The sequence below is a fragment of the Euprymna scolopes genome, chromosome 11 (genome assembly GCF_053919585.1).
Source record: "Euprymna scolopes isolate OS-2025 chromosome 11, ASM5391958v1, whole genome shotgun sequence".
Classification (NCBI taxonomy): domain Eukaryota; kingdom Metazoa; phylum Mollusca; class Cephalopoda; order Sepiida; family Sepiolidae; genus Euprymna; species Euprymna scolopes.
In genome coordinates, this window is record NC_136492.1 from 70,086,430 (window position 1) to 70,100,626 (window position 14,197).

The 14,197-nt window shown below is 32.1% G+C and overlaps 1 protein-coding gene across 1 annotated transcript in view; it reads left to right on the forward strand.

Annotated features, from left to right (window-relative positions):
* The window catches only part of LOC145287900 (apicoplast pyruvate carrier 1-like), a 467,232-nt gene that overhangs the window by 87,788 nt on the left and 365,247 nt on the right, over nt 1-14,197 (forward strand). The window lies entirely within an intron of this gene.

Here is a 14,197-nt window from a genome sequence, read left to right on the forward strand (position 1 = left end):
AATTTCATACACGGTTCAGACAGTGACCATCATACAAAATTTTAGTCTTATTAGATTAAATAGTTTTTGAATTACCAATGTTTTCACGACATAAATTCGCGGAAATACTTCATTCAATATGAAGAAGTTAGATTCAGATAAGACTTTGAGCTATCCTTATGTTGTCACGTGGAGATGTGCAGTGTCCCGATCGGCTTATTTTCTTGTTCATTATAGAATGCTTTCAGATTCATGTCACAGTCTGTCCTAATCTGATTTGTGACGGCAGATAATTTGTTACAAAGCGACTTGATAGTCGTGTCACAGATTGTCCCTTTTGATTAGTTACACCATTAGTTTAACGATTTCCCTTTTCCAAGAATGCGCCATTGTTCAGCCTGAAGCTGTTTGAAACAGAGTATCAGCTGAAATCTTTCAGAACAGTACTTATTCGATCCGATTCGCTTGCATATTCCTATACGTTTCCAACCTCTGCAATGTTTCAATCGATTTCGGTGTGGGTGCATTCAAAAGTGTCACAGACCTACTAGAGAATTAAATGCACACGAACAAAAAAAAATTGAGGATATTGTCAAAGGCATTTTGCATAATGGCATATTGAAGAGTTAAACATTTTAGGAAATAATTTTTTGACAGATTTTCTTTTAGGAATAAGAAAAAACTTACTTAATATGAACATATATGGTTTTTATATTTTTCAAGCTATTATTTATCATCGTTTAACGTGTGTTTTACATGCAGACATTGATTTACAAACTAACCTATCTCAGACCAGATCTTTATTCATCCCACTTTTCCCAGGTCCATTTTTGTCACTTCCACTGTTCTACATCTATAAATCAAAGAACTCTCATTAACATGGCTATACCATTGAAGTCTCCTTTTCTGCACACATTTTCTTATTGTCCAGCGTTAATCTTTCCCCGAGTTCATCAGAATTAAGTCTGCCTTAAGGACTCACATTACAAATATTAGTGACCGGACGATTCCAACATTTTTCCCGATTCAGATACAATTCCTGATTTTGTACTAAATTCTCAGTTCCGATACAATTACCGATTCCGATTCTTTATAAATCTCTAAATATTTAACTATAAAATGATTATTTTGCCCCGATAGCCCTGAAAAACGCACCTTAAACGTGCAAATACTTTCTCAAACGTTTCTCACACACTTGTAAGGGGATGATCTATAGATTTTAGTTTTATTGGTAGTAAAAGTTTTGGTTTCGATCTCAGCTGAAGTTGTCTTTTTGTTTTGTTTTTTTTTGTTTTTTTTTACTTACAAGAAGTGAACTGTTTAGAAAAAAACATAATACTCGCATGCACATATCTCAGTTTATTTCCGTTTTTTCTTATTTCATTTTTTTTAAGGAATTAAGCGTTACGTTAAAATCTGGCAACTTCAGGTACATCTGCTAGTATATATATATATATATATATATATATATATATATATATTTATATATATATATATGTATATATATATGCGTGTGTGTGTTTGTGTGTGTGTGTGTGTGTGTATATATATAGCTACCGTTAAAGGTGCCTTACTTTGTTTACGGCATATCAACTCTTTTTCCTTACAACTAATGTGATTTCACAACGATGGTCTTCTTCATGTATTGAACAGTTATATAATAATTTAATCAACTGTATATAGTTTCATACTAATAAAATCTTCATTATAAATATGTGTGCGTGTTACATACCTTAGTCCGCTGTCTTTTCTTTTCTCTTTTAATGTCGACTGACGCCGCTGTTTCATTTCGTCTGTTTTTCATTGTAGCATTGATTCTTCTCTTCAAAGAAATCTTTCATAACACACAATAATGAAAACGCTGAGTCTTGTGAGTTTTTGATACAGTTTCATCTTGGGGGGGTCACTGGCTACACTCTAAAACACGTATGTGTTCCTCTCGTTCCCCAGGACAAAGAAAAAAAACTGCAAAAACTCTTTTTCAATCTTTCTCAGAAACGTGACTTCATCAAACTCTCGCCAATTCTCATTCTCACGAACCAAAGCCCCACTTCAGGTGTCTGCCTCTATTAACCTTTTTACCGTGACTCCATAAACTCTTCCTGTTACATCAGCCATCTGCGACAGGTTGTGAAGTTAGTGACTTCTTAAACTGGAATGCAGCCCGTTTCTAAATCAATATACTAGCTAAAATTGCTAGTCTGCTAACGTAGGACTTCATTATATAACATATGTTAACTTGAATGTTGTTCAAGTGTTCTGCAAATTTCCTCCAGAAACATGTGTAAAATTATTTTACTCCAAATGTTTTGTTTTGTTATATATTTTGATAGATAAAAATGAAAAAGGTTACCTATGAATGGGCTAGAATTCAGGCTAAGTTGCCATTTTGAATATCATCTTAGATGCTCTGTCATATATTCCAGAATCCTGAACAAGCAGACTCAAACGAATACAAGCGAAACTGAGTGAGCATCACTTATTTATTTTACGCGTCTAGTGTAGTACGACAAACTTGTTTAAAAGATGTTCGTAGCAGCCATTTTATCTTGATGATTTGTAATAACGATGAACTGAGTTGATATAAGTTGTACTTTTTGAAAATATACGGTTTTTCTATAGTTATTTATAGGGGGAAATGCTATAGCTATTTTAAATGGGGATATTCTTAAATTACTGGTTGAATGGTAAAATTATCGCTTTGGGGAAGTAAAAATTCAGTGAAGCATTTTAAAGGGCTGAATTCTCAATAGATTAAAACCTTTTTCAAGAGAGTACAAATTCTCAACTCAATTCAAAAATGCAGCGAATATATATATATATATATATATATATATATATATATATATATATATATATATATAGAGAGAGAGAGAGAGAGAGAGAGAGGGAGAGAGAGATGTTATTTGTTTTTGTTTTGCGATACTTTTTAAATGAATTCAATTATATATACGAAAGTGCATTTTACCTAAATGCTAGTTGGGAATGATTTTCCCTTTAACCAATTTTGGTACCCCCAATTATTTTTAAAATATAATTATGCGCTGACACGCGTTTTGTCCTCCACAACCCATCAGACTGGCTGAATTTGACCCCTACCACTAGGCTATTTCACACGAATGTATCGACGACGAAACACTTGTCAGTGCATAATTAGCCGCCGATTTCCGTAATGGTTAGGAGCTTTCACTGTCGTACAGTCGGTCGGGTTTCAATCCTGGCTTGAGGTAGTTGTCTGTCTAGCCGCATTGATGATGGCGAAACAGTACTTATGTGGATGACTATATATATATATATATATATATATATATATATATATATGTGTGCGTGTGTATGTGTGTGTGTGTGTGTGTGCAATGTACATACGAAAAAATTGTCAGCTAAACTCTTTATGAATCTTGTTTGACAGAATATATATATATATATAAACATGCATGTCAGTGAATATAAAAAATATATATCTATGTGTGTGTGTGTGTGTGTGTGTGTGTGTGTGTGTGTGTGTGTGTGTGTGTGTGTGTGTGTGTGTGTGTCCCTGATATTAAATCACGGCAATGACAAAAGTTCTTTGGTTGGAAATAACACAATAATTCCCCTGATATTTTTGCCAATCCTCTTTTTATAGGCTTCCAATTGATTCCTCTTGATAACACCCAATCTTCTCATCCATTTGCATTTTCTTTTTCTGATATGGGCGCAAATGTACACATATCATTCCAAACCGTGAACGAAAATTCTGTATAAACCTCTGACAGGTCGTAAGAAAGAGGCTATCCTCTCTCTCTCTCTCTCTCTCTCTCTCTCTCTCTCTCTCTCTCTCTCTCTCTCTCTCCCTTACTTCATCCTTACCCATTGAATGCTACAGTTCGTGCAAAAAAATAAAGCAGGCTTACATTAAGTAGCAAGTCAGATATATGTAATGATGGAATGGGTAGAAAAATAGCAGATCAGCAGGCAAAGGAGTAGAATAAATATAAACCAGTATAGGATAAATGAAGCATCTCCGAGGCTCAAAGTAATACTCTATTTTGAAAAGCTCTCATTAAACAGAAATGCGTCATGTATATATATATATATATATATATATATATATATATATATATATATATATATATATATATATATATATAAAACTACTTCATAAAGTTAATATACGAAAGTATAGATTTATGCGTAAACTTTAAGTATTTACTTCAAAAGTGCTCAATACGTAGGTAGAGCTAGTTAGTAATTTATAAAATATATATGGCGATTAAGCTACACTGAATATTCGGCGTTTCATCCACTCTAACGACGTAAACGCCGAATATTCAGTGTAGCTTAATCGCCATATATATATATATATATATATATATATATATATATATATGTATATATACATACATCTTATATATATATACATCTTACATATATATATGTATATACACACCTTATATATATATATATATATATACATCTTATATATATATATATATATATATCTTATATATATATATGTTATATATATATATATATATATATATATATATAATATCGATGATTACAAATATATTTCAAGCCCCACCCCCATCTTTGGGTAGAGCACTGTCATAAATAATCTCACCCGCTACTTAATTGGCTGAAAAAATGTAAAGCTCGCCGTTTGATTACAAACAAGCGGTTTCAACACTGTAAGTGGTGGACGGATGTTTGTTTAAATAAACATTCGGACAGGTTATTTGCGGGCATCGCTTCCGTGGTCGAGTGGGAGAACTACCGACTGCAAACACGACGGTTCTAGGTTCAATCCTTGGCTTGGGAGAGGTGCTAGTCTAGCGGCACTGATGAGTTGTGATACAACGAAACAGGACTGTATGTTGATGACTACAAAAAAAAATTATATATATGTGTATATATATATATATGATGTACCTGTCGTTGCCCGGTATTAAACGTGCCGTTAAATTGTTTTTAAAATAACGAAGTGAAAAAAAAAACGGAAAACAACTGAAACATGTGCATGAGATTATTATGAGTTTTCTAAACATTTGACTTTTTGTAAGTAAAAATAAAAAATACTTGAGCTAAGATCGAAACCAAAACCAAAAGACAGTGAATAAGTACGATAACCATTAAGTCAGCTTGACACGTCTTTAAAAAAGCGTTTTCAAACCTACTTATTCTTAACATAATGTGAACGAATCTCGCAAGCGTAGTTGTGAAACGGTTGACCAAGAGATAAAAATCCGATGCTCCCCTAAGTACTAAATGTTCGATTTTAACCCGGTAATAGCCATTTTTTCCGGATGACAATCGATTAAAAAGTTTTTGATATGTCTTAATATACTATATACCAAATTTCAATTCTACAGAGTAAAAATCGTTAGGTATATATGTTGAGAAGTATCCTCACACCTACATTTACCTTTTATAGGTGTATAGATATATAGATAAATAAAAGGAATTTGTTTGCGTTTGAGTGAGTTCCTTTCCTATGGATTCCGAAACAACTGGACCAATTTGTTTTAAATCTCGCACAAATGGCTTTCTTTTATGTAGGAGTGTTATTAGATAGGTTTTGTATCGGAATGCCTTTGATAAGTATCAATAATCGAAAAAAATTTGATTATAGAAGGAACAGTCCGATTTAGATCAAACTTAACTCCTTATACAGCGTGCAAGCGTCACAAGCGCATTTTAGATGTGTTTTCACCACACAAACAGAAGAACCCGAACCCGACTTATAAAACCAATAGTTGATTCTTTGATAACAGAGAGGCGCGTTCGAAATGAATATGTCTGTGTAGATATCAACTGACCCATGATACTTAATTTTTGCTTTTAACACTTTGATTCATGTCATTATATAAACATAATATTCTAAAATAATAGCTTCTCTACAGTGCAATGAGGACTACAATTATTGTGAACTAAGCCACTGAAAGTAGGTATATAAATCTTCCCTCCGGTACACCACGATGGGTCCTCGACTAGAATAGGCAATAAATCGATTTGACTAAAAAAGATGTGCAATATAATCGATTTTAATGACAATATAAGTATTGGAAGTGTGGAACATTCATTGATTCTCATTCAATCTCCAGCAACACTGGATATCTCTGTTTGTGTGTGTATATATATATATATATATATATATATATATATATATATATGTGTGTGTGTGTGTGTGTGTGTGTGTGTGTGTGTGTGTGTGTGTGTGTGTGTGCATGCATATTGGTAAGGCCACAGTGGAAACAACCAAACAAAAAACCTTAGCAAAATTCAGCTCAAAGCAGCAAAACTGAAGCTGGCCTGCCAGGACACTATATATATATATATAGTAAGTTATAAAATGTATATGGCGATTAAGCTACACTGAATATTCATAAACATAAAAAAAACACTAACCTAGATTTAAAACAGATCAAGAAGCTAAATATCCAGGTTAAATAGAGCACACACAAAGGAACAGGTCAACCAGAGGTCAAATAGGCCTTTGTCCGATAAATGCATTCTCATTAGCTGATAGGATGGGCGCGGTGGATACTAGAAAGCTGATTGGCTAACTAAAATTTCAATAGAAGATGAGCATATAAAAACGACAAACAACCACAGAATTCGCGCATAAGCCTGAAGAATCCTAGAGTGAATGAAACACGGAATATTTAGTGTAGCTTAATCGCCATATACATTTTATAACTTACTAACTAGCTCTACCTACGGATTGAGCATTTTCAAGTAAATACTTAAAGTTTACACATAAATCTATACTTTTGCATATTAATTTTATGTGAGTAAATTAAGTAGTTATATATATATATATATATATATATATATATATATATATATATATATATATACAAATGAAAATAGGGCACGATTATTAATATCGCCAGTATAAAATAATCCTTATACACTGTGAAATTTACTTTACGTATGAAAACCAAAGAGGAGAGATATAACATGAGAAATGCCACGTCAGTGCTACAAATAACTTTATATATATGGAGAGAATATATATATATATATATATATATATATATATATATATATATATATATATAAGTAGATTGTAGTTTGCTTGAAGTATTGTTGAAGAAAATTATAAGGTAAAATTAAAAGACAAGAACAATGCGAGATTTTTTTTATATAGAGCAAAATTAAATGAAAACAAAAGAAATACATTTCTTTTTTTTTGTTCTTTGTTTTTTCTTTTTCACACAAATTTTAACTCTAAACAACAGTCTATTTTTCCTCTGTTGTATTCAATGGTGTTATAAATCTCAATATATTTCAGACCTATTAGTCCTTTTTCAAGAGAAGACAGCGAAAAAGGACTAATAGGTCTGAAATATATTGAGATTTATAACACCATTGAATACAACAGGGGGAAAAAAATTACTGTTGTTTAGAGTTAAAATTTGTGTGAAAAAGAAAAAACAAAGAACAAAAAAAAAAGAAATGTATTTCTTTTGTTTTCATTTAATTTTGCTCTATATAAAAAAATCTCGCATTGTTCTTGGCTTTTAATTTTACCTTATAATTTTCTTCAACAATGCTTCAAGCAAACTACAATCTACTTATATATATATATATATATATGTATGTATATATATATATATATATATATATATATTATATATATTTCATAAATTCAATGTCGGTGTGTAGACATATTTGCATGATGTTTGTATGTTTTCTATATGAAAAAAGTTTAGAGAATCTACATAAAAAGTAAGAGTCTACGCATATATACCACTTACTGTGTAAGACAATGGAAGTGTTCTCAAATATCGAAGTTAACTCCTAAGGAAGCTATAAAAGTATTAATCACATTAAAACTTAAATGATGTATCTCTCGGATTTTTAAAATAGAATTTAAACTATACTTATTTACAAATTTTTCTAAGATTTCAGCATTAGAAGTTGAAATAGGATACAAAGGCAATAAAAATAACTATAAAAGTAATATGATGTTATGATAAATAATTTAATAAAATTTTTTGGGACAAAGAAAATGGAATTGGCCTAAAATATCTAAGTTATCCTCTATCTGGCTAATATATATGTGCTCATACTTCTAAGTGATCCATGCAGACAGAATCCCGTTAAAACTTCAAATATATATATATATATATATATATATATATAACTACTTCATTTACTCACATAAATTTAATATACGAAAGTATAGATTTATGCGTAAACTTTAAGTATTTACTTCAAAAGTGCTCAATACGTAGGTAGAGCTAGTTAGTAATTTATAAAATATATATTTTATAAATTACTATATATATATATATATATATATATATATATATATATATATATATAGCAAAAATGGTAATTAGTAAAAACCTGAAGAAAGTGCTAAATACTATTGCAGAGCAAAGATGTGTTTTATTTTTTATTACCATTTTATCTTATTTTATATGTTTAGTTACACATTTTTCGGTTACCGAATCGTATTTTTCTGTAAAGTCTGACGAAGTTACTGGATCGTTAATACGATTCGGTAACTAAACATATAAAACGGTAATAAAAAATAAAACACACACACCCACACATATATATATGTATGTATATATATATATATATATATATATATATATATATATATATGATTTTAATGAAATTATATATATATATATATATATATATATATACATATATACATGATTTTAATGAAATTCAAACTATATATATAAAACATTAATTCAAAGAGTTTTCTTATATTTCAGCCTTTTCCATTAAGATTTGAAATGGGAAGAAAAGGGCAGTAAAACAGAAACAACATAAAAAAACATGGCGTTATTTGCATAGTGAAAACGTATAATAATAGTGAACCGCATTCAATCCTGAAGAACATTGGGTTTTCCTGCTAGTCCATATATCGCTTTGATAAGCGACTTAAATTGTTAACTGGAAGTTTCGTAAGAGTTTTCGTGAGTAAACTGAAACCATGGATACGACGAAGCAGAATTGAAAAAAATATTTGGAAATAATTGTTCTGGAAGCAGTTGAGAAAAATAATAATAATAATAATAATAATAAACTTGCACAGCAGTGGCTCTGGCTAGAGGCTAAATAATGCAGCAGACGTTTCCTCATCTGAAATGAATAATGCATCTCTATGTTGCCTCTTAAGTGTTTTATTAAACAAACAAAAACATATATAAACAAAAATCTGAAATTGTAAACTTCACCAAATCTTTTAAATATTCTAATAACATGCTGAAATTAACATAAGTTTCCGAATGTAATTACGAATAGAAAAAGAAGGAATAAAAAATGAACAGTCATTCAAGGATCGTTTTAATGGAATAGTGGTTGATAATTTTGAAACACAAAAAAAAAAAATTGAAAAGAAAATTATGAATGTGATATTCAAATTAAATCCTTTCTCTCATTGCTAAAAAAGAAAACAGAATATGTAGTTATGATTGAATTATTTATTAAAATTGGAGACTTGGTTAAAATAAATTTCATAATACAATACAATTTACGGAGAATTAGAAAGTGGACTTCTAGTTTACTGCCGGCACTCTCGTGACTGTTGCTTTCCTAATTTTGTCCTTTTGTCCTCACATTCCACAGGAAATGTTTCTGACAAGGGGAGAAGAATTGCTGATTTTAGGGTCTGAATCTCCCCATTAAACTTTATGATTGGCTAGTTTCTGGCTTTGAAGTAGAATTGTTTTTTAGCTCCTTACATCATGTGGCTTTATGCCTTGTCTGGAAAGATTTCCTTAAAAAGTCAATTTATTTTTCCCCTATTTAAGAGTAGGTTGATTTGGATGGTGTCTTTAAAATAAAGAGATTGAATTACGCCAGCTATTGGCAGTAAGAGCATAAGGTAAAAAAAAAACAATCTAACACACTCCATTCTCTCTTTTGATGAGAAACATTAGCCTTCGAAATACCTAGGCTTAAAGAACATTTATACCCACCCTACTCATATATTTCCCTTAATGAATTGATGATTTAGTCTATATGCACTAGTATAGAATTTGTATTGTCAATTTTTATTTCTACACACACACACACACACACGCACACACACACACACACACATATATATATATATATATATATATATATAATTATTATTTACTATAATAATTATTAAATACCTACAGACACTAATGTTTCGGGAATCATGATTACCGTCGGTCGGGAGATTCGAATCCAGCAACGAAGTTATCTCTGACTCCATTAGCAAGGACCAAATACCCACGGCCACCAGCAATCGCAAGAAATATCGTTTAAATTTAAACATTTATTTTTAAATGTCTTTAACGCCTGTCAGAGTGATATATATATATATATATATATATATATATATATATATATATATATATATATATATATATATATATATGATATATATATGTGATATATATATATATGTGATATAGAGCTATCAAGGCCAAGAGCCACTTGAGGATTAATGTGACAGAGTGATTATCAGATGAAAGATGAGGAACACTATGGGAATACTTAAATTGATCAATGGTGTAAACTGCATATGATTATTAAGGGGACAGTTCATGGCAAGTGTTTGTTAACCAGGCAAGGCATGAAATCACTTGATGTAAGGTGTTTTAAAGAATATACTACTTCAAGATCAAAAGCTTGCACACGTTTTAGATGGAGCCGATTCTCACGCAGAAACTTCTTCCCTCTTTGTTACAAATATGGTTCGTGGAATGTGAGGACTAAAGGACAAAACAAGGGAAGCAAGAATTGCGAGACTGCTGAAAGTAAACTACAGATTCACTTTCTGCTCTCCTTAAATTATAATGTAGAGTCGTGTTAGTAAGAAACACTTGTGACTCGAACCAGAAATAAATGTTCAATCATATTTTGTTTTTCTTCCTTACATCTTAATAATTTTCTCATCCCGTCTTCATTTTTTTGCAACTGAAAAACCGATGCGTTCCTCTAATCGATCCATTTTGAAAATATAATATTGTTACTGTTTTCGTTTCCTTGTTTGTTTTTATTTATTTATTTTGTTTCGATATCCGCTGCATTTTCAAAAAATGAAAAACATGGCTAACTTACAAGAAATTAACTTTTCCAACTGAAAAACCGATGCGTTCCTTTAACCGATCTGCTTTGAAAATATATTTTTTTGTTGCTGTTACAACGAATACCCAACACATTGCAGCCTAGTCAAGTGCCTTTCATAAAAATAAGGATAGAGTAAAGAAATACTAGCAACATCACTTGCATTAAAAACCCTTATCCCCGAGTGGCTTCCGGGCCTTGATAAGTGGTGACTACTCTGTAAAAAAAAAAAGAAAAGAAAGGGGCTGTAGAAAAGAGATGGTATTTATTTCTCTCTCACTGCAAAAACTTAGACATCAGAGTCAGAAAGTGGGATTGAGAAGTCTGCGTCCCCGAGGAGGGGCACTCTGACCTGCAAAAAATGGGCAGGTGGGGCGCCTCAATCGATTAGCAATAAACTAACCCCTTCTCAAAAAGAGAGAAGGCAAAGCCTGGGAGGGTGGACCTCCTAGAACTGCACAGAACTTTACTCCCACCACAAAATCAACAGAAATGGGATCATTACAGAAATGGTCTAATCTCTGCTGATTTTCGAGAAGAGTTCACCCACAACTAAAAAAGTTTATTTTTACTCTGTCAAGAGAAGAAAGAGTGCTCTGGACAGCACCTCCCCAAATGTGACAGCATTATTTTATCTTAGGACGTAACTGACTCTTACACACATAGAGGATCGCATCAGCAGTCAAATACTTTTGGAAGCGGTAGAATGATCCAACCATTTTTTTTCCATTGACCTTAACAAAAGATGAGATATAATTCTCCTAGTTTTAGATCTCGAGTGAAAGTCAGTCCTCTTATCAAAGCAAACTATTTTGACTGGGCAAAAACAGATTCTGAGGATTGGTGGTTAAAGGAGAGAAGCTTGATTTTGGAGGTGTCAAAAGCAACCAGCCACCTTTTTCCCTATTACATCACGTGCTCCAGATCAGAAGAGATAGGCTTTGTTAGATCTTGATCACCAATGCTCTTCGAGGTGCAGCCATATACAGTTGGGTCGTTTGCATAAATGTCAACAATTAATCTAAGAATATGATTTCGAATATCATGAATGAAAATGAGGAAGAGGGTTGGCCCCAGGACGGATACATAATAGATACGTTTTTAAAATAAATTTCTCTTATATACGGCAATTGGTCTTTCTAAATTAATACTGTCCCTGCACAACACTGCTTAACTTTGGTGATATTACGTAACCAGTGTATCCAAGTGATCATAGCCGTATAGCAAACAATAGTGAATAAATTGAATTTAAAACGTTGTATGCATAATAAGTAAGATCTACAATGTCAATAAAACATGATTTATCATGTTTTGACGCCCATAAATATTGAATTATTATTCATCTATAAATTACCATACATACTTATTTACGAGGGACGTTCCAGATGCCTCCTATTTTTATTCCACCTTGAATCGATCAGAAAGAATTCTAAATTGTTTCGTTATAATGACTGAACTTATACACGACCTGGCGAATGTTGATCATTTCAATTTTCTCTACATGGAGGAATTCAATGACGTATTTCTGCTTTTGACACACTTCCATGACAGGGTTTGCTTTCTTAGAGTCTCACACAGTCAATATCTGCAACAGAGAGAGGAAAATTTCAGGTTATGAATGCATAAGTTCAGTCATGATAACAATGCGAATTGCAATGCCCTCTGATCAATTTGAGTGGAATAAAAACTAGGAGGCGTTACATTTGGAACGTCTCTCGTATACAAACATGCACATATTTTATTTTATATACAGATAGTGATCAGAAGAAACTTTTTTGACAAATAAGCTCATCAACTTGACAATATCCTGAATCATGATGTTCCTCCGCTGTTGTTGATGATGATTCTGAACATCACGGGTTTTGTGGAGTCACGGATAACTTCTCAGACCGATGCGGCCTCGAAAGCTTTTCAACTACCCAATAATGCTTTGAATTGAGCATCAAATTTTTTGTTGTAAATGTTGAGCAATCCCCAATCAAACCTCTCCTGAGTCGGCACTTTTTTTTATTCCAATGGCAAGCAGAAATTCAGGACAACTGGAAACAATGCTCTGAGATAAGCGGAGAGCACTTACAGCACCCGCTGTTCCCAAAATAGTCACCCATCTGGCACTGGCCAGGCTTATCATTGTTTAACTTGGGTGATCTAATGAGAGCAGGTGTGTCAACGTGATTATGCCGTATGCTGAATCATAAACCAATGATAAAATGCTGAATAATACATTGTAAAATGTCGCTTTAAATGGAAAATGAAACTTGAATAGTTAAATAACATAATGAAATAAATATAAGTTGCAGCGAATAATATGAATAAAAGATTTAAAATGTCATAAGAACAATCGATTATATTCACAATTTCCATGGAAAAATGATTGATCATCCTTCAATGTCGTGGAAAATAAATTTTATTAGAGGACCTCTCAACCGTTGGGTCAGCATTGGTAGATAGTGCATACATTTCCCACAGAAGAGATGTTGCGAGCCTGTTTCTGCTTTATTGTTATTTTCATGGCAAGTGCTCGTCGCTCGTCTGAGCTTCAATCTATGGTTCTCCCTCGTCAAACTTTCAAAATACTTGTCTCGCTGAAACCACGGTCAATAATTTTCCTCATTCTTTATCTGTGCCTAAACCAAAACATAAATTCCATGAACAAAGCTTCTTTCTTAGAACTGCACGCCTATGGAACTCCCTTCCGTTTGCCTGTTTTCCATCTGACTAAAATTTGGTTGTCTTCAAGTTCAACATAAAAACTTCTTGATGAGCCGTTCCCCTTAAGTAATCTGATTGACCAAATTTCAACTACTAACGATTAATATGATATTATCCCATTAACTACTGTACACTCAATTTCCTTATCCTCGAGTGGCCTCCGGGCCTTGATATGTGGTAATCCCTTTGTAAAAAAAACTGCTACCTTTTTATTTTTATTTACATCATTTGCATACTTACATCATCCTCTTGTACACGTCACAGAAACAGAGATAACATATTTTAAAAAATAATCACGTAAATTGATGAAGTCATGTTTTTATCAATAAATTCAAATTATATTAAGTAAGCCATATTGTTTTTAATTTTATCAAAATAAAAGAGTGACAATTCAATTCGAATACGAAGTTCGTATTTAAATAATTAAAATGTTTAGTCACCAAAGATCATAAAA